The following is a 24,289-nucleotide window of genomic DNA, read 5'->3' on the forward strand; positions in this document are numbered from 1 at the left end:
AGAACTTCCAGGACTAAGCCACTACCTAAAGACTATACATGGACTGACCCTGGGCTCCAACCTAATAGGTAGCAATGAATAGCCTAGTAAGAGCACCAGTGGAAGGGGAAGCCCTTGGTCCTGCTAAGACTGAACCCCCAGTGAATGTGATTGTTGGGGGGAGGGTGGTAATGGGGGGAGGATGGGGAGAGGAACACCCATATAGAAGGGGAGGGAGAGGGGTTATGGGGATGTTGGCCCAGAAACTGGGAAAGGGAATAACAATCGAAATGTAAATAAGAAATACTCGAGTTAATAAAGATGGAGAAAAAAAAAAGAATGCCATCCACAACTAGACAGAGTTGAATGGCACTCAGCTGTGAGGTGAAGGCTAGGAAGCCAGCAGCAGTTGCCAGAGCAGATCTGGGCCGAAAGTAGTGAGCAAAGGGAGTGCAGACCCAAAAGTGCTTATGTGGGTCTGAGTTGGAGTCAGAATGGCAGGATCAGTCCAACATGGTGCTCGGAAAAGGAGGAATCCCAGGGTTCCTGAAGAGGTTTCAGTCAGAGATGTTGGCTGAGAACTCTCTGGAGCTGGAATTAGGGATGTAGGCCAGGAATAGATTCCCTAGAAGGAAACTGAACTCTTAGCATAGCATTTATAAAGTACCACAAGAGCCTCAGGAGGGAGGAACTAATCATGGGCGGAAGCCGTTGGAGGCAGAGGAGGGAGCTCAGGGACTCAAGGATGTCAGCTAAGGAGAACCATCTGCCTTGTAACCCAGAGGAACCTTGCTAACTTGCAGGATATGGTGATCTTTGTAGGGCTGTGCTGTGCCCTTAGCAGCTTTCACAGGGACATTCTTCTGTTGACCACAGGGCTACTAATACCTACAGAAACTCTCAAGGCCCCCACATCTCCAGAGAACCTCAGAGTCTGACTTCAGAAGCAATCCTGCCAGGCCTTCTTACCGAGTCTGTTTAACATCTGTCCAGAGTGTGGCAGTCAGACTTCCCTGGACAGGGAGCCTGTTTGATGCACTTAGTAGGTGCTTTAAAATGTTTGGCAGTATTCTGCAAAATGAAGGAAGACAGGTACAAAAGGTCATGTGGAATATTTCACTAATCTAGGATTTCCATCAGAGGTAAAATCACTCTGAAAGTTCTTTATACCAAACAATCTTACAAGGCTGGTGTACTGGTTAGAGTGTCAGTGGTTACCGAGAGACAGGACTGTCCAGAATGAAGAATGGTCCAGAACCTAACTACAATTCATTGAGCTGTCTCTATCCCCTTAATTGCTAGTCCTTGCCCACCTCTACATCTAACCTAGCATCCTTGAGACAGTCTACCAGGGGTGGTGTAACCTTTTGCAATGCATTAACTTTGTGAAATTGCTGCCACGTGAGAAGACGGAATTTGGAGTCACCTAAACCTGGTCCATGGTCCATGGTCCATGGTCACTCAAATTTAGCTCCAGAATGAGCTGGGCCTCAGCCTTTGAAGGTGAGAGCTGTGTCTTTGTGTTGATATCATAAAGACAAAAACCAAACTAATAGTTACCAGCTCAGAGACAGATGAACTGATTGTTTAAGGGGTGTCAACTTCCTTTTGAACTGATAAAAAATGTCTTGGCAATAGCATTGGTCTTAGAGGGGTTTTTTGTTTTTTTGTTTTTGTTTTTGGTTTGTTTTGTTTGTTTGTTTGTTTGTTTGTTTGTTTGCTGTGACCAGACACCATGACCAAGGCAACTCTTATAAGAGCAACATCTAACTGGGGCTGGATTACAGGTTCAGAGGTTCAGTCCAGTATCATCAAGGCAGGAGCATGGCAGCATCCAAGCAGGCATGATACAAGAGGAACTGAGAGTTCTACATCTTCATCTGAAGGCTGCCAGCAGAATACTGGCTTCCAGGCAACTAGGAGTAGGGTCTTAAAGCCCACGCCCACAGTGACACATCTACTCCAATAAGGCCACACCCCCAAATAGTACCACTCCCTGGGCCGAGCATATTCAATCACAGCGTGCTAAGATGAATGGCATCATAAATATAATAAATGCCAAAAATCCTTTCTACTCAGAAAATGGTCAATCACTAATTTATGTCATTGTCTCTCAAAAAAATTCAATCATTCACCACATATAGGAAACACAATTTATGAATATTTATGTATATCTCACATGCACATAAATGTTTATAAGCCATGTGAGATTCAGATGGAATAACTCTATTTGTGGATTTAAAAAAAAAAAGTTTGGCAGGTATGTTTACTTAGTCACTTTTTGTGGCTGTGACAAAATGCCCACAATGATCAACTGAAGGGAGGAACTGTTTATCTTACCTTAGCTCATGGCTTCGGGGTGTTTACTCCACAGTTAACTGGCTCCATTGCTGTGGGGCCCAAGGAAAGGAAGGACATCACAGCAGGGAGCCAGGAAGCAAAGAGTAAGGGAGTGGCTTGACACGATACACTTCAAGGCCTCTAAAGCTGCTTCCACCAACATCCTAACATCAATCCCCTTCCAATGATCTACCCATGGGTCAATCCACTGCTTAGCTGGGAATCTTCATGAGTCGGTCTCTTCCGGAGAGCCTCACTGCTGATCTTAGCACTGGACTCACCCTCAAGGCATGGGCCTTGGTTGCAGGGGATATCGTATGCAAATCACAACAGCAGTGGACAGTTTAGGGGACCCAGGCAAACCTGCAGTGAAAATATGCTCTGGCCTGTGACTCATGGGTTCTGGGCTTAATGGCAACAGGAAATAGAGAGAGAGGCACCCAAAGGAGCTCTTCAGAAGAAGCCTCTTGAAAAATCCGTGGTCCTTCACTGGGGCAGAGGAGGAAGCTGTGGGGCATTTCACCCAAGTCTACCAGAAGAGGAAGGGGTAGGGAAAAGGTGGGAGAGAGCAAAAGAGGAAGCCTGGTGATGTGGCTAATGTAAGTATTCCTTTCAACATGGATGAATTCAGCCAGGCTTCATTCCATAACTCCCCCTCTTTTGCTTGGCTTTCTCTTGTCTCTGCTTTCCCCTCCAAAGAGGAGAAAATGATAAAACCAGAGAAGATTCAGGGCTTCCTTTCTTTAAACCGATATCCCTTATCTCACCCCCGCAACACACACAATTCATATCAATTACTCATTGAAGGGGCTGAAGATAGCTCAGTAGTTAAGAGCAGAGGATCCAGGTTTAATTTCCAGCACACATATGGCAACTTACCACTGAAAGATCCCACACAGAGAGACCCTTACTCAAGTCTTGGGAAATCTCGGACCCTAGACACAGAGAGACCATTTTGGATGTAATAAGCAAAGGCGAGGTTTTACGGAGACCTATTACAGAGATCTCCAGGCCGACACAGAGGTGTCGACCCCCGAGAGGCTGGGAGAAAGAGTATTTAAAGGCAGAGGCTGTGAGCACCAGGGGATGGGGAATGTCAAAGGGGATGCACCGCAAGTTATAGGATTGTTTTATGGCTCTAGGAGATAAGGGGACGCCAGAAGGTTTTATGGCCCCCTGGTTCCTGGAACAGAGCTACTAAATCAGGAGAAGGGTCGGGTCTTTAGGTCCTCATTATTTTTAAAAGTTTGTCAAAATTGATGAAGCATCTGTATTTGAAACACCTCTGGTTAGGCTTGGGCCTCTGGTTTCCTGGAGTGCTCTCTGTAGGACTCAATGGCTGGAAAGCACAAGTAGGGGCTTAAATAAACATCACAGGGGCAGAACAAAGACCAGTTACTCACACCGGGTGATAAGCAAAGTAGTTCTCTTGCATTTTTAACAATCTGTCTTCCAGAGACACGTCCTGTTGCTGAGTTTTGGGCTAATTTAAAACTCTATCTCTCAACCACCATCTATAACTCCATTTGCAGGGTATCTGGCATCCTCTTCTGGTCTCCATAGGAACCATGCATGTGAGTGGTGCACAGACATACACGTAAGCAAAATACCTATATCCATACAATAAATTTTAAAAGATAATAAAATCAAATGATGTGTATTTTACATTTTTAATAACTTGTTTGATAGCTTTCATTTGGGACAGAGCCTCGCGCTGTAGCCCAGGATGGTCTAGAACTCACTGTGTCACCCAACCTAGCCTCAAGTTCATGACAATGCTCCTGCCTCACCCTCTCAAGTCCTGGGATTATAAACATCAGCTACTACTTCTGGCTTAATACGTATATTTAAAGATCCTCTTAGAAGGCTGCACTTAGAGGACAGCCACTGTGCAACCTATTTCTTCTACTCCTGCCTGACAGTATTAGTCTTTTTAGCATCATCAGGAATATGACTGCAGTGATATGTCATGATGAAAATACCCCTTGCATTCAAAGAGACTGGAGCTTTTGCTGGACCACACAGCAAGAGTCAGTAATATACCTTGAGGTCACATAGGACTTTTAAGACTGTTATCTTACTGCGTGTGCCCTCACGCATACTCTTGAGGGAAACTTCACTCTTACTGCCCTGTGGTTCATTAAGTGCTAAAAACTTAACTCTGTATTACCCGTGCTTTAATAAGTGCTGATATCTGGCAATTGTCACACATTGTTTAGCAGCAGGGAGTTAAGCAAAAGGATTTATTGCTAGTACTCCCTTTTCTGCCAGCAGCCAGAAGCCCTTTGCTGGCCTGGCTAGTTAACTCATTGTGAACCAGAGGAAGAAAATGAAAAGAACTAAGACACTGTGTACAGGCAAATATGCACAGACACATATACTTTCAACCATTCATACACCCACACTCTGGCCAGGCCCGACTGTCTGTCACAATCAACTCCACAAGTATTCATGCATGCACTTACACCCACACATATAGAAATCAGACATACACATCTGGATAGATGGATGGTGAGAGATAGAGTTTTAAATTAGCTCAAAACTCAGCAACAGGATCTGACTCAGGAAGACAGATGGTTAAAAATTCAGGAGGACTGGTCCAGACTCACTGACCCTCCGGATGTCACCGGACGTGGGTAAATGAGTAACGGATTCTGTTCTGCCCCTGTGAACGTTCAAGCCCCCATTGTGCCCTACAGATAATGTTCCAGCCATTGTGTCCTGCAGATAGTATTCCAGGAAAACTGCGAAGCCTAACCAGATGTGTATCAGATGCAGATGCTTCATCAACTGTGACAAACATTTACCCTAAAGGACAGGAATCAAGATCTGTTCTCAGGAGGATGAGGTCTTGACCTTTCCCCTGATTTAAACCCTAGAGTCTTAAGAACAATCCTGTGACTTTGAGAGTTTCCCCTTGTGACACTTTTGGCATTTCCTTTTGACATCCCCTCATCTCCTGGGGCTTGTGACTTCTTCCTTTAGATAGCCCTTCTCCCAGCCACTCAGGGTTGACACCTCTGTCTCCTGTGTGGGATACATGTCGACCCGGAGCTCTCCATAATAAACCTCGCCTCTGCTTATTGCATCAAGATTGTGTGTCTTGTGTGTCTGGGGTCTGCGACTTCCCAAGACTTGAGTGAGGGTCTCCCTTCCGGGATCTTTCAATGGATGGATGGATGGATGGATGGATGGATGGATGGATGGATGGATGGGACAAAGTTTCCAAAGCCAAACCATTCGATCAACAATTTTCTTTTCTCTGGTCTTTTACACCTTCTAGACAAAAAGTACTTTAGGAAATTATCTCGGAGATAAAATGTTACATAGAATGGGAGTTACAGAAGGATGTTGATATTAAGTTCAAGCAGTGTTTCATTATAATATACTCATTAAAAGTTCAAAGCGACAGTTTTCACATGTTTTTGCTTTATCATAGTACACAGCTGTGACTTTTTCCTTGGATCTAAATATTTTCCTTGAACACAAAATTGTCCCAAGTCTATTTCTTTTTTTTAGTGTAATTATGAAAGCTCATTTTATTTCTTATTATGAAGCCTTTACCTACTATTCTGAGGAATGGGCACATTCTACTTTTGATTCTAACTCTATTACATCTTTTTAGCAACAAACACCATCTGTAAAAACTTATTTCCTAAAATTATTTTAATCAAATCAGGAATTCTATAGAATTATTATGTGTTGTTTATATAGCATCACTACAAGATAGTACATCTTCATTGTTCTGCAGAGAGATCTGCTCAAAAGGATAGGTTAATGCCTAGTGATAGTTATATTTAATAATAACAGAAAAAGCATATTAATAGCAGGAATCTCTCCTAAAATGAATTTCTTCTGGGCCTTGCCTATGGGAGCAAATCCATCATGGATTTTAATCCAAGGCAGACTCATCTCAGGAAGATTACCTGATAGTTATTAGCTTCTCCTATGATGTCTCCTGACAAACACTGAGCACAATATATGGAGATTGCTTGATAAGCAATGTTCTTATCTGGGTCAGTTGGAGTGAGTCCCTTTATGCCTTGTAAAACTCTCTTAAACATTTTTTTCTGTAAAGTATCCCCTTCAGGGATGCCAGGAGTGGGGGGTTGGGGAAGGCAACTTCTCAGAGGTGAAGGGGAGAGGGAGGGGGTGAAAAAGTCTGAGAGGGGGACTGGAAGGGGGATGGCCATATAATAAGAAAAAAGTATCTACTTCCCCCTCTTCCCCCCCCCCCCAGCATGTGATGCTTTCTGTGCTGTTCCGTAAAAGAGAGAGAAAAGTCCTTGGTTATGGACAGACACAGAAATAGGCACAGATTCATGGGACAGCCTTCAGGAAGACACCAATTCACACTGATACAAGAGACAAACATGGACATTGGATGACAGGGGGAACAAAGTAGGGAATTCAGATTTAGGCTTCTTCATGGTTAAACGAAACCAAGGGGAAGTATTCTGGTGTCTTTCCTCAATGAAACATTGCCACATTATTGTTATCTGATCTTATTATTAGTGCATTCAAATTGACATATATAGCTAGGAAATAAATACCATTCCAAAGTATACCATTACCAATCTCCAACCCTTCATAGGATAAAGCAGAAATGTGTCTCTTTTTTGTATATGCGTATTTGTGTATGGTATATGTGCATGTTTGTGAGCATAATGACATGCATAAAGAGGTCAGAGGATGATGTTAGGTATCCTGTTCTGTTACTCACTGCCTTATTCCCTTGACACAGGGTCTCGCACTGAATCTACAGCTGAGCTGGTAGTCAGCAAGCCTAGCAATCCACTCTTCCTCACCCCCAATAGCACTGGGGTTACAGATGCAGGCTACCACACCTGATCTTTTACATGGGTTCTGAGGATTTGAACTCAAGTCCTCATGCTTGTGTGCGGGTGCACCCACTGAGCTGTCTCTTCAGGCCCTGAAGTACAAGGAGTATTCTGCCCTTGTTTAGGCAGCAACCTCATTAGCACTTAGTCTAAATAAGCGAATTACAGATAAGGTCTGGGCCAGACTTACCTGGGCATTGCCAAAACAAAGGAAAGGGAAGTAAATCATTTTGGTGGTGACAATGCTCAGCATGTGAGTCTTGAGAGTCAGTGTGACCCAATCTGAATGAGTTTTGAGGTGTGTGTGTGTGTGTGTGTGTGTGTGTGTGTGTGTGTGTGGGTGTGTGTGTGTGTTGTGTAAGAGGCTTCACTCTATGGTATCTATGGACCACTTCATAAGCCTGGGCTTGGACTTCAGGAATTGTATCCTCCCCCCACCCTCTGCACCATTAAACATTTTTAAGATGTATTTTTAATTATGTGTATGGAGGAGGCAGATGCACATGTGTGGGCAGATGCCCTCAGAGGCCAGAAGGGAACATTGGACCCCAGCACTGGAGTTATGGCAGTTGTGAAGAGCCTGACATGCGTGCTGGGAACTGAACTTGGGTCTTTGGAAGAGCAGAGGGTACTTTTTAACCTCTGAGGCATCTCTTCAGATTCTTCCCTCCCCACTTTTAACCCCAAGAATAAGATGTCCCTTGCCCCTGGTACCATGTTACACATCTCTCACAGAGGTGGTTTAAACCTATCTTTTCCATAGTTCGAGATCTAACTGAAGACTGTGGTGGATTTTCAAAATCGTTTTGCCCATACCATGGTCACTTGACGCCTTTGCCTTTCTCTATGATGAAACTGAACCCTCAGGCGTGATGTGGAGGGAAAAGATGTGCTGGTGGTGAAGAGAGAAATCCCAAGAGCGAACAGCAAAAGGATGCTGCAGGCGTGTGCCTGCCAGAAGTGCGCCTGTGGAAGTTACTTTCAAAGATTGACTAAGGCAGCTTCCTTGATGCTCCTTGGCTCATGAAGCTGACAGAGACAATTGGTGGGAAACCTTCAATTTTTACATGTCTTCTTTACAATTCTTTATAGCATCATTTTTTACACACCATCTTCCAAGCATATCTCCTCATTCTCTTGTTTTGATAGTGGAAAATACTTTCATTATCGCTTCTACAGACAACCATCTGTGTCTTCCTCTGGGCACAATTTCTTCTTATGTTCCAACACACATAATAAGTCTTCTTGTATTTGTCAACAAATATGAATGCCCAGAACGGAAAGGAAAATTTCTTACGACTCATTTTTTTTAAGAACTAGATGTGTTTGGATTAGAATGAGGGTCCCATGTGCCACAGAGATCCTTCTTGCTTCACTTTCTGCCCACACATCACTAGCTAGTGTCATTGTCCTCGAGCCTACCATCTTTTAGTTACACGGTTTTTATCACGGGAAACGTCTTCTAGAATGATCAGAAGGAAAAGGACAAAAATCTTGTTCCAGTTCTGTCTGTATCCTTAAAAAGGAGCACTTATGGAAGCCTAGAGATTGGGGCTCCCAGGGTCAGCAGGGGATCCTTAGAAGTGCTAAAGTGGAGACTATGGACACTCTCTTGAACTAGATCTAACACTGAACCAGCAGACTGACTCTGAACCCCTCCAACTGCATTTAAAGTGTGTGTGTGTGTGTGTGTGTGAGAGAGAGAGAGAGAGAGAGAGAGAGAGTGTGTGTGTAGGTATGTGTCTGTGTTTCTGTGTGTCTGTCTGTCTGCGTGTGTCTGAGTGTGAGTGTGGGTCTGTCTGTGCCTGGGTTTGTGCATCTGTCTGTCTGTCTGTCTGTCCTGGTATGAGTGTGTTGTGTCTATCTGTCTGTGTCTGTGTCTGTGTGTCTGTGTATGTAAATGTGGGAGATCCTGTTAAGAGTTTTCAGTAAGCTAGTGAATTCATTGCTAAATGATCATTTCATTGACTTGGCAATTGCTTCGGGAACTTTTTAGGATAGCTTTGAATTTGATGGAGTCTCTCTTGGCTCCTAATGGAGCTTAGCTTAGAGACCCAGAAAAACAAATGGCCACAAAAGCCCCCACTCCCACACCTGCCAATGTCTTTTGGGTTCTTGCCTCTCAAATTCAAAGCATAAAGTTAATGGATGCCAAAGAGGAGGTTTTGGAGAGAAGACTATTACAGGTTCTGAGGTGGGAAGTTAAGGAAAAGGCTGCTCCATGTAGCAGGGGCAGGTCTCTGGGGATGAGATAACATAAGGGTGTTACTTTGGGGGCTTTGGGGGGCTATGATAGAATCTGGGGTGATGTAGAGGGCCACAATAACATTCGCCACCACTAGATGGCTCTGGCTTCCACTGCGCCCCACGTGAAGGCCAGGATAGCCTCCGCCATTACAAGATGGCACCAGCCTTCGCCGCGCTAGCCGGCCCTCCTTTCAGGAAGTTAACTGTGCGCATGTGCAAGAGTGCCTTCGTGCCAGGTCTTTGCCCACTCCGGGGCGTGCCTTATGAGATCATGGGTAAACAACCAATCAGGTGTGGGTGCGCCGCACTAGGGTTTTATAAGCACGCCATGTTGGCGCGGTGGGGCTTTTCCTCTTCTAAGATTAATAAAGTTGATCACAGTAAGGATTTCTAAATGTCCGAGTGCTTCTTGCCGGTGGAAAGTCGCGCGCGGGACAGGGTGAGACATGGTAAAGGGGTAACCTGGCCAGTCCAAATGGCTCAGTCAGGGATGTCCAGGTATCTCCTCTCAGTACCAGTCATATCCTCATGTGTAGCTTACAGGCAAGGGCAAGAGATAGTCAGGGACCAGGAAGCAGGACTCTCTGGTGTTCCTGGCCTCCAGTAAGAACATCTTCAGAACTGCTGCTTGGGGTCCCTGTCCTGCCTGACTAGTTTCTGTCTCCTTGTCTCACCAGCATCACTATAAAACACAAGATGGCAGGCACTGGGCTGATCAGGTGACTAGGATGGTGACTCTAGACTCTATAGAGTCTAGATAGATTCCTTTGATTTAAAAGAACTTCTCATTTTAGAAACATGACCTCCAGCCTCAGCAGAGATTAAACTACTACTACTATTTCTTCTTCTTCTTCTTCTTCTTCTTCTTCTTCTTCTTCTTCTTCTTCTTCTTCTTCTTCTTCTTCTTCTTCTTCCTCCTCCTCCTCCTCCTCCTCCTCCTCCTCCTCCTCTTCTTCCTCTCTCTCTCTCTCTCTCTCTCTCTCTCTCTCTCTCTCTCTCTCTCTCTCTCTCCCTCCCTGTTTCCTATGTTTGACAATCAGAAAAGCCAAGATTGAGTGTTAGAAAGGTCTCTGGATCTGGTAATAGAACCTGCTGAAGCTTGGGACCTTCTAGAATTACAATGGAAGCAAATGGCAGGTGATCTATTCCAATGATCCAGCAGTGCATGCTGTCCCCACCCCCTCCTAGTACCCTTCTTCCCTTCACCTCCTCTTGAAGGCACTAGCCTTCACGGGACTAGCTAATTCTCAAACAATAGCTCTCTATATTTTAACAGTAGACTTGAAGACTAAAACACAGAGGGAGAAATCCCTTTTATAATAATGACTGGGGACTTTTTTTAAAGCTAAGGAATGGAAACTATTAAGATGGAATGCTTGACTAAATTATAAAGTAATAAAATGCTACAAGCAATATAAGAGAATGTTGACATGTGAGAGATAGTAATTAATATACTAAATAGAGCTTCCTATAAATAATGCATGTCAAAATTAAAATATTAGGATGTCAAAACCAATTTTAAAATGTAAGAGACAGCCAAGAATGGTGATACTTGTGTACAGTCACAGCACTGGGAGGCAGAGGCAAAGGAGTGACGGGAGTTCAAAGCCAGCCTGGTCTACACATTGTGTTCAAAGCCAGCCATGGCTACAGAATGAGACCCTTTCAGAAAGGAAAAACGAAGAGTAAAAGACAGTGTAACTGTTTTCATGTCTATAAGGAAATACCTGACAAAGCAACTTAAAGGAAGATTTCTCTGGGCTCATTTCATGGCTACTTAGCCCTATGGTCTTGGTCAGAACATTCTAGAAGCACACATGTATGATGATGGAGGTTCTCTAGCTCATGGTAGCTTGGAAGCACAGAGAGACAAGAAAGCCAAGGAGAGGATACCTCCAAGTATTACCACACAACTCCATAGGCCTACTTCCTCCAGGAATTCCTCACCTCCTAAAGTTTCCAGAACTTTCTTAGCTAGCACCACAGGCTAGGAGCCATGGCTTCAATGCCTGACTCTTTGCGGGACACTTCATATCCAAACCACAAAAATAACCATCTATCATATGCATGTATACATGTACATGCACAACACGTTTTTTAAATCAACATGAAAAACATTAACACTCTCATGGGGAAAAATAGTCAAGTACAAAAACATTTCTCATGGAATCTCTGATCATTGAGGTCTTCAGCAAGGTCTTAGTTAATCGGTCTTCTTTAATCCAGAGTAATTTTTGTATCATCTTGACAGCTTCCAAATACCCACAAAAATTTTAACAGGAACGTATAACTGAATTTGGGAAGAACAAGTTCACTAAAATCAATTTCTTTCTAAAAGAAGAAAAGAAAACCTTCCTTTGACAGAATTTAGTTTCTGACTCACCCGGGTCGCGGGAGCTGTCCGCGGTGCTGATTCATCCGGGCTCTATCCCTTCTGCATCTGCCTGTGTCCTCCTGCTGGGTTTCATTGTGCTGGGGTTTGAATCTTAACTGCTCCACACAGTCTAACTCAACACATCTCCAACCCATAAAGACTTAATGGGTAGACCCTAGGACCTACATTCTGTGGTATTACTAATATAAAATAGAAGGGATTACACAGAATAGTAAAAAGAAAGGAAGTAGAAAAAGGTGGAACCATAGGAAGTGAGAAAATTTATTACCTTTTGTGGTTTGGATCTGGTGTCCCCTGTAGGTTCATGTGTTTGAAGATATGGTCTCCCATCCAGTCTCAACCACCATGTCTTCCTCATCATAGTGGGACCCAAATTAGCCTCTCCTTCCTGTCTTGCTTCAGTCAGACATCTTGTCATAGCAATGAACTGGGTAACAAATAGACTATGTGAGTATATGCAAATATACAAGGTCATACAATACATATTGTAGATTTCTAACTGGAGGAGAGGAATGACATCTTCAGTGGGAAAGAGAAAACAAAACAGACTTCCTTTGTTTGCTGACATGAAAGAATCAAGTCAATGCTCATTGGAACCTCAAGGAAGCAAGTGCTTTGAGAATCCATCTGAACAAACTCGCAGTATACAGCCATGAGGCAACAACTACAAACACAGCTCTGAGGGTCAGTCATGTCTTCCATCACAGTGCAACTGAAATAGTCTCACATCTCTAAAGACCCAAGGGAACTCAATAATCTAAAGAGAGCGATTTTACATGATGCTGCAGGGTAGGACACAGCACCACCATTTAGTTTACTAAACAGCGAGACAGTGGACTGAATCTGTTCTCAGAATTAGTAATAAACCCTTTATCATATCTTTCCTGTAGCCTCCTCAGTATCTTGACTACTTTCAGAGCTAACCCTGGCCAGGGAGCTGAGGAGATTCCAGAAGGAAAGGAGAGCCTCCTGGACCATGGGTTCACCCTGTAGGAAAGGAGGGCATAAACCTCTGGGTGCATCACCTTCCTTAGCTGGTATGGGGAAAGGAAGCCCCCGAGACAGTGTGTGTGATCATCCTCCTCTGCCCATGAATGAGAGATTCTTTTAAAAGGGAGGAAGAGGAGGAAGAGAAATGTTGCTTTCAGAATTAGCAGAATGGGAGCTTTCCTTCCTGGAATGCCTGATCAATACCTCAAGTCCAGCTGAAACATAGAGATGCTGTCACATCAGGAAACATTCCCCCTCTCCATCCTCTTTCTCCTAAGCTGGAATTGGCCTCTATTTCTTAGTACTCTGAGCCATTGCTCCTGTTTTGGTGGTTTACAGTAAAATCGATCTTACATGACACTGCAGAATAAAGCACAGAATGGCTACCTTTGCACGTGCAATGTACAGTACAAGCCATGTAGCACATCTCAATGTGCCATGGAATCCCATTGGCTCCCTCCCCTTGTACATCTGCATCCATGTGATGGGGATAGAGGTATACACACCATTCCTCACATCAAGGCAAGGAAAAGGTAGCTGCTGCTGAGCCGTGCTTACACACTAAGCTCCAGGGTGAGTGTGGCAACAGAGGGCTTTAGATCATATTCTCTCTGCTGAGATCCTGTGGTCTAGAGAGAAATTCAGAGGCTGAAACGTAGTGGAGTCAGGAATAGGGTGAGGGTGCAGGGTTGGACATATCTGGGTCTCAGGGCGTCCACGTAGTGCTGTTGCTTGCTATAAGATCTATCTCATATGTGGAATACCATATGAGCTAGACAGGGCCCAGTGGGCAGGGCTATAAAGCTGCACCGTCCAGAAAAGCCCTGTTGCTTCCCAGTGAGCTGCTGCAAACCACCAGGACTTTTGGAGTTTGTACCTTTGCCAGGATGAATTATCTGCCTGGGGATCCTGCCATTCTTGTGGGCACTTCATGCATTATTGACCCCAACCTCTAATACCCAAGTCCAGTGTCTGACGCTGTTCCTTGCCAAGTGTGATTATGTTTCCTGTCCATGACCCTCCAGTTCTCATGAAAATTGTTTTACATACAGGTGTAATGCATCTGCATGGGGTCCCCTCCTTCACCACTAACTTTGAGACCTTGGGCTAGTCATTTGTCCTCTGGCCATGAGACCATAGATATGAGGGCCATAAACAACTTGCTCACTGCTGAATTCTATTTACTTAGCACTGAACTAGTCATATAAATATACTCCATAGAGTAGGGTTTGCATGGTGGATAATATCGTCATCAGGACAAGACCTAGACTCGCCATGAAGACAAAGCTCTGGGTGTGCCTGTGAAGGGTTTCTAGGTAGGGTTGATCGGGGTGGCAAGACAATGAATGCACACCATCATTCCCTGGATTGGGGGAAGAGAAAGTAAGCTGAGGTCTGCATCCATCTTCTCTGCTTTCTAGAACACTGATATGGTGTGATGAACTGCCTCAGACCCCTGCCGTCACGTCTTCCCTGCTGTGATGGACTGTACGTCAAACTGTCACATGCCTTCAATGCTAGCACTTGAGAGGCAGAGGCAGGGGATTTCTGTGAGTTTAAGGCCATCCTGGACTACATAGCAAAGTCCAGGTCATCTGGGGCTACCTAATAAGACCCTGTCCTTTAAAGACTATTAGATCCTGACTATTTCCTTACCACCTTGTCATGATACTCTTTTTTCCACAGGAAACTGGAGGAATGGCTCTGTTGTATATGGATGTCTATTAAAGCAGTTCATCCAAAACACCAAAGCTATTTATCTCTTTTCACTCAGAGTTTTGGATGCAGAGATGTTTATTATTTTCTTCCATGAATTGGCTGGAACTATAGATTTATCCTCTAGAGAAATATTCTCATACATTTATGCATAACATTCCCTTTATAATACCTGGGGCTGTTTGATGTTCAGGAATTCACCAATCTAAGGTTTTAAACATTTAGAAAATCAGGGTTTGAATTCCAAGGCATCTCAGACCCAGTTGACAGAAGCCTCTGTCTGTCGGCAGGGATGTTCCACTCAGCTCTAGCAGAGCTGACTGTACAGGCAGAACTCATGCTCCCAGTGCCTCGCCTTCACCCTCACTGCACCTCAAGCATCACAGCTTGTATGGACCCATTGACAGTGGCCAACGAATATGGGAATAAATGCAAAAGAGAAGCAGTTGGGGACAGGTGGACACCTTCTGGTGATACACTAGAGCTAGCTTTCTGGGGCTCACAGGTGCTGCTGGGTTCTTGACAAGCCAGGCACCCAGATTGCAAAACAATGCTCCTCCCTCCCTCTGCTGTGACTTGACACTGGGCCACCTGTTGAGCAGACATCTGCAGGGCTACCCTTCAGGAGAAAGGCTGCCTTCTAGGAGGAAGTACAGGCTGATAGCTGGACCACTAGACACTTCAAAACATCAGAAAAGGCAAGTTACAGGGACTCGCGTGGTGACTTTCCCATGTGGTAGCAGGTATTGTGTTCAGTCCCCACACTGGAAGTGGCTCCCAACAGCTTCTGAAATGTGGGACCCGAGTACTGGCCCCCAACTCTCTAGTGACCCAGTAGAGATATGGATCGAACATAGTAAGTAAGAAGCTTTAAGGCAGTGGTTGTCAAGCCCTCTGGGTCATAACCCCCTTGGGGCCACATATTCAATATCCTGTATAGCAGATACTTATATTACAATTCATAAAAGTAGCAGAGTTACAGTTATGAAGTAGCAACAAAAATAACCCTATAGTTGGGGGTCACCAAAACATGAGGAACTGTGTTTAAGGGTCACAGCATTAGGAAGGTTGAGAACCACAGCTCTAAGAACACCCTCAACCGATCGAACTGTAGATACGGCCCCTGGTCTGTCTTCTATTCCACTCAATTTACTTTTCGTTCTGCCAGTGGAGCAGAGACGAGTGTTTAGAATCTTGACCCACTCACTGGGCTGTAACAGTGTTAAAACTGAAATTTCCAAGGACTACTCTGTCTCAGGGTAGAACTGAGCATGTTACATTTGGGGACCAAGGGTTTTTATAGCTTCAGTATGTTTGTGAGGACTTTCTACACCCCTCCATATTTCTACACTCCTCCATGGGAGAGCAACGAAAAGGATAAAAGTGAGCTAAGATTCACAGCTAAAATGGCCTGTGGGATGAATATGCTTCGTGTTTCAAAGTCTCATGCTGTCTTCTAATAAAACCTTATCGTATTGGCTGGGCTAGCTAAAGTCCTGAGTGCGACTTTGCAGAGAAGTTTCCCTCCTGGGAAAGCGCCTGTGCCTGTCACCTGGAAGTCTAATGGTTCAGAGGCTGCAGGCTCCGGCCAGCATCCCAGCCCGGCTGTCTGGCTCAGACCAACTGCTTCATCGCCCTGGCCATCCATGGGGGTCTGAGAGACCACATTCCGTGCCCCAGGAAGTTTGTGCAGGATCACACTACAGTTCTTTGTAACAAATCTTCTCAGGGAACGGTAGGGCAGGCAAGGACAGGCCTGGTAAATTATCTTGCTTTGGCCTTCTCCCTTCTGGGGTTTTTCTCAAGTACATCTCAGAATGAGCACTGTCTCCCCCTAGTGGCAGATTACCATTTTTTAAAAAATTCAGGTTTTTGCCCAAAGAGAACTTGACTACCCAGAAGGTAGTCCTTAGCTGCATATGACTCTCAGTTACCTTAAATGCGGCTAGTCCAAATAGAGCTATATCATAAAGGTAAAATATGTTGCATTTTTAAAGGCCTATTATTAAAAATAACTACAACTGTTTACTCTGTAATTTTATATCAATTACAAGACTAATGGGATTTGTTTTGGGTTTTTTGGCTACATTAGTTAAAAAATATAGTAATTTCACTCGTCTTCCCTCACTTTGTGTGTGTATGGGTGGGTGGGTGTGTGTGTGCATGAATGCATGTGTGCATGTGTGTGTGTGCGTATAATACGTGCATGTAATATGCACGTGTGTATGCTGGTGTTCTCACCTTCGTGGGCACATAAGGAGGCCAGAGGCTGGTATGGGAACGTCTCTCTCCTCAGTCATTTCTCCATCTTATTTTGTGAGATTGGGTTTTTCACTGAAGCTGGAAGCTTCTGTCTTGGCCAGCCTGGCTGTCTGGTGAGTCCCCCGGATCCACCTTCTGCGACCCCAGCACTGAGATCACAGGCACACGCTGACACGTCCAGCTTTTCTGTCTTTGACATGGGGGCTGGGGAGCTGCACTGAGGTCTCCCCACTTGCATCTTAACCGCTGACCCATCTCCTCATGCCCCCTCCTCTTATTTCATAAACGTGACTCCTAGAAAACATAGAATCCATGTGGCTCACATGCGTAGCCCCTGCAGTGTTTCTATCAAACAGCACAGCTCAGCCAGAATAAATGGGATCTCACACATTCTTGAACACACACATTTAGAATCATTTCCACATCAGGATTAAGGTGAAAAGGTCCAGATTTTGTTTATGTTATTTTTCAGGGGGCCCAAGAATTCCTAGCAAACCCCACTGCCATTTCCAGACCTACAGCTGGAGTGGGACCTACACCCCTCCCTACATGTGGGGAGGGGCGGTGCACTTGTGCAATTCAGGGTCTCTCGTGTCGTAGAACAGCTTTGCCATAACCCTCAAATCAGAGCTCACCCTCTCGGTTGCATGCAGCAGAAAAGAGCACAGGCCTGACAGAGGGTTGGCTCTTTGTGGGAAGAGGGAGGCAGACAGACAGCTCTCCACCTCCTGTGCTTTTAGCCGCAGCTGCACACCAGCGTCTCCTAGCAGCTACTCAAACTCCCCAGCTCTCTGGAGCACACCTCTAAATTGCTAGTTGTTAATGTACATTTCTAAACATAATGCGTTATAATTGAAACGCAGTAAACCTCTAACCTTCCAATATGCTTCTATGATTATGCATCGCTATAACCAACACTCTTGCACCAAAACAGCCTATTTTATGGGTCTAGGACTTTAATATAGAAAACAATGAAGACCGCATATTTTCTGTTTCCTTTTGTTCACTTACAACTGACATTTATGTAGATGGCTTCTGGTTTTTATTTTTAATGCCCACCACTCTTCCATGTGCTTCTTTATATCAAAATCTCACAACAGTGCCCGGGAACAAGTGTTCTATCACCAAACTCACTTTACACTTGAGGAAACAGTTTCAGCAGCTCACCACTTCACAGAACCAGGGGACAGAGAGGCAGGATCCAACCCTGGCAAGGAGGTGCGGGCCCCAGGAGTGAAGTGATGCTTTCCTCTACACACAGATGCCTAGGGAAGAGCTAGCGTGACGTCAGCAAGCCTGCTGGCAGTGTAACAGGGCCTCAGACCTTCCGTGCTGGAACTGCTATTCAGGTCATAAAACTCACATAGACAGCACCACCAGTCAAAACTCAAACAAAGACATAATCCATCAAAGACTAGGCATCTGGGAAAATCTCTAGATGTACTAACGTTTAGCTTCTGTAGTTCTGCTTCTGGGTAACTCTTCTTATTAACTGATGAATGTCGACCCAGAGCATGGTTTTTTGTGCTTAAAGGCTCGCCCTGAGAAAACCTCTGAGCTACACTGGGATCCTGAGTGTCAGTGTAGTCACCTGCCAGCTAGCAGATACTTCCTTGAACCCACGATCAATCAGTCTTCTCTGGCTGCTGACCCATCACAGTCGCTCCAGCCTTTCCCCACGCTCCAGGTATCCTTGAGATACAAAGCACTATCTTTGCCAGCATCAATTGTCTCTTCCATCAGATGTGAAATGTTTTCCAAACTGAGTCATATTCCTCATGACTAAGGAAATGTTTTCCAAACTGTTCTCAGAAGAGTATGCCAGGCTCAGGCCTATGGAGAAGACCAGCGCCATGGGGACGGATGGCTTTTCCCATTTTACAGATGAGAAAATGATGCCAGAAAGTCTATGCCCTCTTCAGGGTCCCACAAGGACCCACAGGATGTTAACACTGGAGAAATTGTCAGAGACTAAAGGGAGAAATGAACATTGACACTGAGGCAGGGCCAATGGTAGATCACTCTGGTTCCTAGACTCCTAGGTCTGAGTTCTCCTAAGACTGTTCGGTTTCCTCATCTGTAAACTGCAGTCATTTATTGAGATATATTAAGCACTAGTGTCTGAGCATAATTAGCAGTTTTTCTCATTAGCCAGCTCAGTTAATAAGCTTTTCTGCTAATATTTGTAAGCATCTAAAGATAACAGTTGAATTGAAATGTTTTTCTAGGGTGTGAGTCACTTTGATTTTTTTAAAAAGATTTATTATTTTTAATTACATGAATGTTTGAATACCTGTTGCAGGTACGTGCACGTGAGTGAAGGTGCCAGTGAGGTCAGAGGCATCAGAATTTCTCAAGCTGACATTACAGGCAGCATGAGCCACCTGGCATGAGTGCTGGGGACCAAACTTAGGTCCTCTGCCAGACTGTTTGTGTTCTTCACACTCAGCTATCTCTCCAACCCCAGCAGTCTTGGTTTTGTTTTTTTTTTAATGTAGTTTTAAAGAGGTTGTGGCTCACAGACAAGTAAAAATATTTTTGGTTAATTGTTGAGGTTTTTTTTCTTACAAGGCTCTATTATAAGCTAGTGTGTGTATGTGTTTCTATGTGTCTCTGTGTGTCTATATGTGTTTCTGTGTCTGTGTGTTTATATGTGTGTATGTATGTATATGTGTATGTGTCTGTGTGTCTGTATGTCTATAGGTATGTCTGTGTTTCTGTGTGTGTCTATATGTGTTTCTGTGTGTCTGTGTGTCTGTGTGTGTCTGTGTTTATATGTGTGTGTTTGTGTGTCTGTGTGTATGTGTCTGTGTGTCTGTGGGTTTATATGTGTGTGTCTGTGTGTCTGTGTATGTGTCTGTGTGTCTGTGTATGTGTCTGTGTGTGTCTATAGGTGTGTCTTTGTTTCTGTGTGTGTCTATATGTGGATGCATGTCTATATATGTGTGTATATGTCTGTGTGTGTCTGTGCATATATCTGTGTGTGTATGTCTGTATATGTGTGCATGTGTTTTTGTGTCTGTGTATCTGTGTGTGTCTATATGTGCGTATGTGTCTGTGTGTCTATGTGTGCGTGTCTGTGTGTATATGTCTGTATGTGTGTATATGGGTCTGTGTGTCTGTGTCTATATGTGTGTCTGCGTCGGTGTGTAAGTATCTGTGTGGGTATGTGTGTGTGTGTATATGTATACTTTGTTCAGAATAAATGATTTTAGGTGATCTTACTATTTTTTGTTTTCTTAATATATTTTAATTTCTGTAAATGAATTTATAGTTTCTTAACTACTTTAAATAGCAAGTCATATGTGGGTGGAAGCTTATGTCTATCAACTCAAAACTCAGGAAGTGGCTACATAGCAACTTCAAGGTCAGCCTGGGATACACAAGCCCCACCCCATTTCCCCATATGAACACACACACACACACACACACACACTCACATATTTTGTAAGTATGTATGTAAACACTTTTTAATATGCTAAAACTATATATGAAAAATAACTATAAATTAGATCAGCTGAAAAAAATCATGGAAGCTGCCTGTGGCAAACACGTGAGTCCAACCTGTGCAGGAAGTGGGCCCTGAGCCTGGCCAGGCCAGTGCCGGAGCTAGAAACTGGTTTTGGATTAGGAGTTGTTTTCTCACTCACCTTCTTTGGAAGAAGCTTGTGGCTATTAGCCTTTGGTTCCAGTGTGAGATTGAGGGTGGCCTACTCCAACTGTCAACATGACCTGCAGGCTCCATGACTTCTACCCTGAAAATATGTCAAAGAGCAGTGATCTCTGCTGAGAACATTCCAGCAGGAGGAAAGAGAAACCATGTTTATTTCTCAGGAACACTGAAGTGCCCTGGTGTGTGTCAATGTCCTGTGACACTTACCACCGACAATGTTTTCAACTCCAGCCACTGTTTATGTGCTTGAAACCAAGTCTGTTGTTTTCGTATTTTCTGTTTGGAAAGTGTAAGGAGATGAAGAAAAGGAAGAGAACCAAAAATAAGAGTGTTTATCTCATAGTTTTGTGCACTTAGTGTTTAAAGATCAACTGCTGGGATGGGCAGATGGCTCAGTGGTTATGAGCATGCACTGCTCTTCCAGACGACCCGCGTCTGGCTCCCAGCACCAACATTGGGCTGCTCTGGTCTCCTTGGGTACTCATGTTCATGTGCACACAGCCACAGGATTAAAAACAGAAAGAATAAATCTAAAAGGTAAAGATTGTCTGCTATGTTGGTGCTGTCTTCCCTGCCTCTTTCAGTTGTAACCCTGACAGCTTTTGAAGGACGTGTCCTGGGTAGGTTGTTCATAAAACATCTAACTGCAGGTGTTGATAGAGAACGGGTCAGTTGCAGGACATGGTGATGTAAGTCTTTAATCTGAGGACTAGGGAGGCAGAGGCAGGTGGATCTCTGAGTTCAAGGCCGGCCTCATCTACAGAGTCAGTTCCAGACAGCCAGGGCTACACAGAGAAACCCTGTCTTGAAAACAAAACAAAACAGAGAACGGTTTGGCTGCTGATGATTAGAGATCTGGGTGTGGTGCTGCTGTCCTGGGAACCCTGTACCTGGCAAGTAGAGGCAGGAAGGCTCAGGAGTTGAAGGCCAGCCAACTCCATATTAAGTCTGAGGTCAGCCTTGGCTACTTGAAACTCACTCTCGATGAAAACAATAACACGAATGATGGCAATTAGCAGAAGCTGAAAGTAGTGGGGTCCTTTGAAGGTCAAAGGTGACTGTTGCACTGAGAACTATTCTTCTAGGTGGGAAGCAGGGAGCCTAACCGTCCCTGGGGCAGCATTGACTGCAGAGGAAAGGACAACCAGACCCAGCTGGCAGCTCACAAAGAACTATTGTCCCCGTGGGTCTGACTGTGCCCAAAGTCCCGTGAAAGGAAGGAGGCTGAGCCCTCTTGGTGCCATTTGTCATGGAGCAGAGCACAGCTCGAGGCCGTGTTTTCCTGCCTTTCTCTGTGTGGCTCCTGCTGACCAGCACACAGCTTTCAGTGAGATTCTCACAGTTTCCTTGGTCCATGCTCACAGTGTCCTCATGCAAAGGCCTGGGAGTGACTGTCACCATCCCATAAGATTTACATCCCCGTAAGTATCTGAAAACAGATAACAAGACTTGCCGTACATAGAGTTAATGTTATTCTCATAGATGTAGAGGTATTTCAAATAAAAAATGTCAAAATAGCAATGTACCGTGCTTGAGGCCCAGGTATGTATGACCTTCCTCCTTTCCCAGGCGTAATCCTGCAATTTTCCTGGACAAGAGAATTGTGTGTGCCCATAGCAAGCTACTTGTCCTTAGGAAAAGCAATGGAGGGTCGGGCTGGAAAGATCCATCCAAGAACTTCAAAAACAAAAATATAAACTTCATTTACAGTGAAAATGTGTCTGTTTCCTTATGCAGCATTCATTACCTATTTATTGGCTTACCCAACCTTACTGTAAACCTTCCAGTGTACTTCAGATACCACCGTAGGATCACACTCACTAAGAAGGAATGGAGGGGTCCCTCAGAGCCCTTCCAACACCGGAACTTCAGAAAGGCTAAAGTATTCAGTTATGGTTAAGGCCCTGTGCACAACTTACCTGGGTGTGCACTGTCCTTTCTGTTGGCACCCACGCTTAAGCCAATTTAAAAATTCCTTCTTAAGGGTCTGGAGAGATGGCTCAGTGGTTAAGAGTACTGGCTAGCCTTCCAGAGGGTCTGGGTTTGATTCCCAGTACTCCCATGGCAGCTCACAACTGTCTATAATTTCTGCCCCAAAGAATCCAATGCTCTCTTCTGGTCTCCCACAGGGATTGCATGCAAGAAGTGCACAGACAAAGCACTCAAAATTAAAATAAATAAATCTTTAAAAATCTTAATAAACCCCAACTCTGCTTCACACTGGTCAAGAATCCTGTTCAGGCTTTACCTGATCAGAGGTCTTAAAAAAACAAACAAACAAACAAACAAAAACTTTCCAGGCTGTAGCTTTCTCTAAAGGTGCCACCACCAACGCAGGGAAAACATAGTCACTTTGAGGAAGACATTCAGAAAGATCCTTTACTCTCTTCTATTCAGTAACCTGGTGCTGACTGACCACCTACTTTGTGCCTAGTAATGCCAAGAGGCAGGAGACCTAGGATGGGTAAATAAATACAAAGAACCCAGGAGTCAAGAATCAGTAAGGTTAAAATGACAAAGAAGCATCAAAAATTATTCAAAAAGAATATCGCTGGGTCAGGGCACCGTCTTCCTGGAGAGTGGTGGACAGCAGAAATGGGGTTCACAGACACAAAGGTGGGCAGGAAACAGCTTCTCTCGTTGAACTGAAGTATAATCTTCGCTTCTTGAGCACCCGGCATGCTGTCTCAGCTGGAGCAAGTAAGCTCTGAGAGAGAAAGAGAGAGAGAGAGAGAGAGAGAGAGAGAGAGAGAGAGAGAGAGAGAGAGAGAGAGAGCTTTCAGAAACAGAGCACTTGGGGCATGCTCTCTTATCAGCTTGTGTGCTACACAATAAACCACTAAGAAAACTTGCTTAGCAATCCCGAAGACTAGAATCCAGATAAGAAGCTGGTCTTCCTGCACAGACACCTAAACCCAAGTTCAGGAGTGAATGGAGAGAAGAGAACTCTGGAACTTGTTGGCTTCCTGCCTACCTAAGATAGCAGGAACCCTATGTTCAGAGAGAGACCCTGCCTCACAGGTATAGGCAAACTGATAGATGAAGACACCTGGCTTCTGAATACACACACACACATATACAAACACACATACACACACTCACACACATATACACACATACACACACACTCACATACACATATACAAACATATACACAAACACACATATACACACACACAAACACACACACATACACACACTCACATACACACACCTTAAAGGGGGTCTGGAGAGATGACCCAGTCAACCAGACTAGATTCATTGTCATCAATACTGCCTCTGACTAGAAGCCATGCCAGGCCTGAGACCTGCCAAGTAGGGATTGGGGGTGTGGGTTACCCATTAACCTGGAAGCATTCATGCTGTAGATTCCATGGCCAGCAGACAGTGTCCACATTTCTCTTTTCCCCCTTCCTTTGAAGTGATGCATTCCAGGCCCAAGTGTTTACCTATACCCAGATCTGACTCCAGAATTCACCTACATTCTATGCTCACATGCCAGTGCCCACAAATGCCAGTGAACCACCTACTCTGATTCACAAACACGAGCTCATAAATTTACCAAACACACACACACTCTCACACTCACTCTCTCTCTCTCTCTCTCTCTCTCTCTCTCACGCACACACACATGCACTCGGGCACACATATTTGTTCATGCCTGTTCTCACATATGCACTCTCACATCCAAGAGGTTCACAGACACACATGTAGGTAAAACACCCATATGTGCAAAATTAAATTACATTTTAATTTTTAGAAGTCTTACCTGGGGGAAGTGGGAGGAAGGGAAAGACAAAGGAGGGAAGTTAAAGGAAAAGAAACAAACAAACAAAGAGAAAGAAA

The 24,289-nt window shown here is 44.4% G+C and overlaps 1 pseudogene; it reads left to right on the forward strand.

Moving 5' to 3' along the window:
- Positions 1 to 492: 492 nt before the first annotated feature.
- Positions 493 to 20,550, forward strand: LOC148005839 (MICOS complex subunit Mic10 pseudogene; annotated as a pseudogene).
- The last annotated feature ends 3,739 nt before the right edge of the window (positions 20,551 to 24,289 follow it).

Source organism: Rattus norvegicus, chromosome 5 (genome assembly GCF_021556685.1).
Source record: "Rattus norvegicus strain SHRSP/BbbUtx chromosome 5, alternate assembly SHRSP_T2T, whole genome shotgun sequence".
NCBI lineage: Eukaryota > Metazoa > Chordata > Mammalia > Rodentia > Muridae > Rattus > Rattus norvegicus.